We start from the raw sequence: 7,598 nt of genomic DNA on the forward strand, positions 1-7,598 counted from the left end.
TTTTACTTTTTACTTATTTTACTACTTTTAACAAAATTAAAAAACAAAATATTACTAATAAAATAGGAATTTGGGGTAGTAGGTAAAAATTAGGTGTTCGCAGCATCGCCCTCTTTGCTTAGAAACATGAAGAGTTTCAAGGCAAAGAAATGAACACGGTGACTGATTTTGACCTCCCATTATTAAAAGAAAAGAAGATAAAAGAAAAATATGTGACCGAGCCTTGGTTTTAGGCAGCCTACATATCCCGGGTTGTAAGGGAATCAGGTCACATGTAGTTCAAGTAGAAAAAGAGTGATGGAGTATTCTTAGAGGGAGAGTCGAGTGAAGTTCCGTCGAGGTTCCGATCCGCGGTTCCTACTATTACATCAAAATGAAAAGAAAATTACATACTCTTAAAATCTAAGAGTTACAAAATTCCTATCTAAATGCCATCTGGAGTCTTGTCTTGATTCTTGACTTGCTTCTCCCAGTGACTTTGGATTGAAACTTGATGCTCTCGATGCAACAGACTATGAAATATTCTCGCAGGCTTGTTTCTTGATCAGATGATGGGAAGAAGGATCTTGACCATATGTCTCTGCATGCATTACGCCAAAGCTGGTTGCGGCTGGTATTGAGATCAAATGTTCCACTTTCCCTGGAAAGAGCTGGAATCTTATTTTTTGCACATTCAATCCATGCTTTGTAGAAAAACCTACAAGCCAACACAAACAAACAAAACGAACAAAAATTTTCTGCCCAAGTTTGCACTAAGAAATTTTTGTGAGTTATTGAAAACACATGAAACTATCTTTGCTATTGCAGAATAAAGAAATAAAAAAAACATGCATTTTTTAAATAATAGGGGATGGCATGCCCTGTGTTAACAAGAAGGAAGGCAATCAGGGGATGTAGTACCCTGTGTTGGCGATAAAATAAGGCTCGTGGCACTCTGAGATTCTACTAGGGGATGTCGTACCCTATGTAGGTAGAAAGTAATGCGACCAAGGGATGTAGTACCATGTGTCGACAATAAGATGAGGCTCGCGGCACTCTGAGATGCTACTAGGGAATGGCGTATCCTATGTTTGCAACAAGAAGTGCAACCAGGGGATGTAGTACCCTGTGTTGGCAATAAGATGAGGCTCGTGGCACTCTGGGGATGCTACTAGGGAATGTTGTACCCTATATTTGCAACAAGAAGTGCAACCAGGGGATGTACTACCCTGTGTTGGCAATAACATGAGGCTCGTGGCACTCTGAAACGCTACTAGGGGATGTCGTAAATGTAGAAAATAAAAATGCAACCAGGGGATGTAGTACCCTGTGTTGGCAATAAGATGAGGCTCGTGGCACTCTGAAACGCTGCTAGGGGATGTCGTACCCTATGTAGAAAATAAAAATACAACCAGGGGATGTAGTACCTTATGTTGGCAATAACATGAGGCTCGTGGCTCTCTGAAATGCTACTAGGGGATGTCGTACCCTATGTTGGCAGAAAATAATGCAGCCAGGGGATGTAATACCCTGTGTTGGCAATAAGACGAGGCTCGTGGCACTCTGAAATGGTACTAGGGGATGTCGTACCCTATGTAGAAAATAAAATGCAACCAGGGGATGTAGTACCCTGTGTTGGCAATAAAATGAGGCTCGTGGCACTCTGGGATGCTACTAGGGAATGTCGTACCCTATGTAGAAAATAATGCAACCAGGGGATGTAGTACCCTGTGTTGGCAATAAAATGAGGCTCGTGGCACTCTGAAATGCAACTAGGGGATGTCGTACCCTATGTAAAAAATAAAAATGAAACGCTGCCTACCCTTTATTTAGCGACCAACGTTGGTCGCCAAGTTTAAATTATATATATTTAAATTTTATATTTTTTTAAAATAATAATATAATTATTAAAATTTTGAAGGTGGGTCCCACTTTAACGACCAACATTGGTCGCTAATTTCAGTAAACCTTTGACCAAGCAAGTCTGACCAGTCCAGTCAACATTTTGACTAATTTAGCGACCAAGTGGCGACCTAGCTTGGTCGCTAATTTGTTTCATTTATTTATTTTATTATTTTCGCTAGTTTGGCGACCAACGTTGGTCGCTTTTCTCTTCAGACCAACTTTGGTTGTTATTTTTTGGTCGCTTTTTTCCGGAATTCTAGTAGTGGAGGTTAATGGAGAAGAGTAGTGGGTATTACTCCCTTAGGAATTATGGACATCCACCATAATCAAGTATTTCATAACATGTAATCATTTTTCTTAACCCTTCAAAGTTTTTTTTCGGGAAATTACCAGCTATGCCCATTTATAAGTAGCTCATTACAAAAATTGGCTAATTGATAAAATATTACTAATATTAGCCAAATTAGCCAATTAGCTATTTGTAGCAAAAAAATATTAAATTTTTGCTTTGTTTTGAGTGGGTGCTATTAGAATAGATTGGGCACAACTTAAGGAGCTTGAATCNTTTTTGTAGAACTTTCGAAGAAAAACTCTTGAAGAAGAACGGAAAGTATTTTTGGATTTTGAGAAGATTTAAAGAAATATTTTGGAGTTTTTTTTTTAAAAAGTGGGGGCCGGACCCGATTAAGGTTGCCTACGTATCTAACATCCGGTGAGAATCAGACACGCGTAGTTCGTAAATGTTTCAGGAATAGGATGACACTTTTTGAAAAATTTAGGCTTATTTTGTAATAATCTTTTTGGGGTAAATACTGAGATCTTTCAAAAACCAGGTAAGATTTCCTCCCTTTTGGTTTTCTCTCATTTTTTATATTTTTATTTTATTTTATTATTTTTAGAAACCGGTCAACATGCACAAGCCGAATCAAACATAATGCACAAGTAGCATATAAGATGCATCAGGATGGTCTTGCAATTCTCGGGTACACCTGTCCTAGACGGACCCAACCCCTGTGTTAAGTCCCCAAAGTCAAATCCACATGATGCAAACTAACGTTCCTACTAGGGATCCGGCATGAGGTTATGTTATGCAAGGTTTAAATCCTGGGGGAGTGTTTTAGACCTGGCTTACCCAAGCGGACAGCTCGAGCCAAGGTGGGGGCAACGTACCAGGAGCACGAAATTCTACCCGGCCTAGTTACTTGACCCAGCCTCATTCTAATTGGTATGACTTCTAACAGAAAAGTGGGTCACGCGCACGTGTGCACCATAAATTCAGAAGACTCAGAAGGGAGGCGTAAGAAGACAGTTTAATACAATTCAAATAATATCAAAGGGGTAAATAAGCGGCAATTAACACATTAGGCCCAAAAACACATTAATAACATCAAATTAATAAAGCCAAGTATAGATCATATTACAAGCTCGAGTTCTAAACCCTAAACAGAAGTTCTGGGTTATCTTCCCCAGCAGAGTCGCCAGAGCTGTCACACCTCCTTTTTTACAGCCAGAGGGGGTATGGGATAGGAAAGAAAGGAGTTTTTCCAATTTAAGTGACATTATTTGAAAAGGAATTAATTTATTTTAATTTAAAGAGTCGCCACTTGGAATTGAGTTTTGGTGTCCCAAGTCACCATTTATTTTAAAATCCCAATTCAAGGAAATTGACTTTGATTAAGTCTCCGAAACATAGAAGACCGGGTAAGGAATTCTGTTAACCCAGGAGAAGGTGTTAGGCACTCCCGAGTTTCATGGTTTTAGCACGGTCGCTTAAAAATTTATACTTGGCTTAAATTATTTAATTACGCATTTTTAAACCTATGTGCATTCATCCTTTTTACCGCTTTTAATTGCTTGATTATTTATAATTATGGAATTATCTCGAAACGGGTCACGCGTACGTGTACTCGTTTGTTTGGTGTGTCAAAGTCATGTCACGCGTACGTGTATACAACTAATAACACTTTATTATTATTAAGATTGTTTTGCCCAAAGTTGCGCGAACGCATACTTCTGTTTAAATTTTAGAAAAACCACAATTATGTCACGCGAACGTATACATAATCGCGCTAAATTAATTAAAAGAAGAGCNAGGCTGAGTGAGGATTTCTCTGTCGAGCATCATATCTGGGAGCATCAAGGTAGCTGCATGACGTCCGCAGTCCTGATCTTCCCATCTAACCTATTTGCTTTATTTTCCGCATTTCTTTAGAGCAATATGTAGTAGGTTGACACCCGTGTATTAGAGGCTCAGACTTGTGACACCGGATTCTTCGGATTGTGTAGTAGTATTTCTACTTGGGTTTTCCGCATGTTTTAATTATATTTCAGAGTTTCAGTATTATGACTTAGTAATTATTTGTGTTAATTGAATCATGAACTGTATAAAAAGGGTTAAGGTTGTTGAATTGGTCGGGCTTGCCTAGCAGTGTGTTGGGCGCCATCACGACCGGGGTTGGGGTCGTGACATAAATCCGTGGCTATATTATTTATCTACTGCCACTGTTTTTTTTTAGCTTGAAGCAAATGTATTTCTTCAGCTACAATATTTTGTTTCAAATAATTTATTGTAGCTAAAAGGTTACTATTGCTACAATAACTTTTAATGCGTGTCAAAAACTTATTATTAGCTACGCAACTTTATTGTAGCAAAAAATTTGTAGTTGTTTAGATAGTTATTGCTACGATTGTTATTAATTATAGCAAAAATGAGGAATTAGCTTTACCAATTTAATTTTCGTGGCTAGCAAATTTTACGAATTTGTAAATAGCCAGGAAATTCTAATTTTTGTGGCTATTGTTAGGTATTAGCCACGATTTTTAAATTCGTAGCGAAAATTTTGTAGCTATAAATACATTGTGTTGTAGTGAAAATTTATACTTGGCTTAAATTATTTAATTACGTATTTTTAAACCTATGTGCATTTACCCTTTTTACCGCTTTTAATTGCTTGATTATTTATAATTATGGAATTATCTCGAAACGGGTCACGCGTACGTGTACTCGTTTGTTTGGTGTGTCAAAGTCATGTCACGCGTACGTGTATACAACTAATAACACTTTATTATTATTAAGATTGTTTTGCCCAAAGTTGCGCGAACGCATACTTCGGTTTAAATTTTAGAAAAACCATAATTATGTCACGCGAACGTATACATAATCGCGCTAAATTAATTAAAAGAAGAGCAGAAGCATTTGAGAGCGGACGGTTATAACTCATTTAGAACCATATCATGTGATGTTTCAATTTTGTTTGGAATTATTAGCGACGTGAATGATAAAAGGACACACAGTGAGCAAAACTTTATACGAAACCCTTCGTATAAACTTAGACCATTGTCATATTCCATTTGTAAATTTGCAACAAACAATGGCAAAAGCATATACGTACTATTTTTTGTTAGGATCACTGTAATTACTTGTATTGATATTAATGATACTCTTTCTTTATTAATTGATGTAGTAATGGAACTAGGTTTTTTTAGGTGTATCAAGGTTCAGGTACATATCATATTATGAGTTTCACGTGCAATTCGGAAAAGAATATTGAGGATATGTATTCGGAGTTTGGTCCGTTATCATTGTCCACAGTATCCTTATTCTTGTCTAATAATAGAAGGCCCTCAACTTAAACCCGGGTACCAACTAACCAAAGATAGGAAAATACTTTATGTGAACTAAACGCAGTGGTGCAAAATCTATAACAACAAAGAAAGCAGGTCCTAAAGAATAGTAGCATAACATAAAGAAAATAGCGAAGCAATTTAACATAAAAGCAAACTGGCCAAGTAGTTTACAGATGTGTCTCTCGTTTCTTGAATTATGTAACTGAAGAGCTTCAATGATAGTTCTTTATTTGTAAAATGAAGATATGACAATTAGTATCAGTATGCTTCTCTTTCTTTGTACAAAAAAAATTATTATTACCTAAGGTCCACTTAAGTTTTAATATGCATAAACAGAATATCAAACTTTATATATCAATGAAAATAAGGTGAGAATTATATTATTACTATTATTATTATCATTATTATTATTATTATTATTATTATTATTTTATTATTATTTATGATTTAGCAAGCAAACCAAACACTCAACATACATTTCGAAAGATTTATGCAAAGAAACAGTTAAAAGCTTTTAATTAGACCCATGAAAGTAACAAATTAAACAGTAAAATAAAGAGAAGAAGACCTTTGTATAGATGGATAAAACTGAAAATTTGCAACTTGATCGGGATAACAAAGCAAAAATCGTCATATTGAGACGCCAAAATTGCGAACCGGAATCTCGAACTCTTGAACCGCAGACCTCGACTTCTCAACCTCAAACCGATCGCCAACTAAACTCACTTCTACTTCACGTGCTTCTTTCCCAATTCAAACTTAGACAAAGAAACTTATATTTGAAGTGAGATCTATAAGCTAGAAAAATGGGAATTTGTTTTTATTTTTCTTTTATGGATTAATGATAGAGTAGTTGCCGTATCTTCTCTTGTGTATCTGCATGTGTGTGTCCTCATATATATATAGATGTGTGGGTTATTATGTGTAGATGTGTGGAGGGAGTGGGAAGTTATTGTGAGGTGTGTGATGTGAGTGGGGGAAGAACNAAAATCCCAATTCAAGGAAATTGACTTTGATTAAGTCTCCGAAACATAGAAGACCGGGTAAGGAATTCTGTTAACCCAGGAGAAGGTGTTAGGCACTCCCGAGTTTCATGGTTTTAGCACGGTCGCTTAAAAATTTATACTTGGCTTAAATTATTTAATTACGCATTTTTAAACCTATGTGCATTCATCCTTTTTACCGCTTTTAATTGCTTGATTATTTATAATTATGGAATTATCTCGAAACGGGTCACGCGTACGTGTACTCGTTTGTTTGGTGTGTCAAAGTCATGTCACGCGTACGTGTATACAACTAATAACACTTTATTATTATTAAGATTGTTTTGCCCAAAGTTGCGCGAACGCATACTTCTGTTTAAATTTTAGAAAAACCACAATTATGTCACGCGAACGTATACATAATCGCGCTAAATTAATTAAAAGAAGAGCAGAAGCATTTGATAGCGGACGACTATAACTCATTTAGAACCATATCGTGTGATGTTTCAATTTTGTTTGGAATTATTAGCGACGTGAATGATAAAAGGACACACAGTGAGCAAAACTTTATACGAAACCCTTCGTATAAACTTAGACTATTGTCATATTCCATTTGTAAATTTGCAACAAACAATGGCAAAAGCATATACGTACTATTTTTTGTTAGGATCACTGTAATTACTTATATTGATACTAATGATACTCTTTCTTTATTAATTGATGTAGTAATGGAACTAGGTGTTTTAGGTGTATCAAGGTTCAGGACATATCANAGTCTTAACTTTATAAAAAAACTTAACTTAAATAAACCTAATTTTTTTTATTTTCTTATTTCTCTTACTAAATAAAACAAATATTCTATAAAACAGAATTTAGGTGTGGTCAAAAATTAGGTGTTCACAGCTACCTTGCCCCATAACTTAACAGAATACTCTCCTAGGACACCTCTACCGTCACCTTCACCTCCATCTACCCTCTCCTCACCTAGCAGTTCTTCTACATGTCCTGCTCCTTCTACTTCAACCAACATCAACCTAACACCTTCAGAATCTAATCCTACTCCATGTCCTTCTTACTCACCCATCCTGTCCAGATCATTTTCTC

The sequence above is a fragment of the Nicotiana attenuata genome, chromosome 3 (assembly GCF_001879085.1).
Source record: "Nicotiana attenuata strain UT chromosome 3, NIATTr2, whole genome shotgun sequence".
Taxonomy (NCBI): Eukaryota; Viridiplantae; Streptophyta; class Magnoliopsida; order Solanales; family Solanaceae; genus Nicotiana; species Nicotiana attenuata.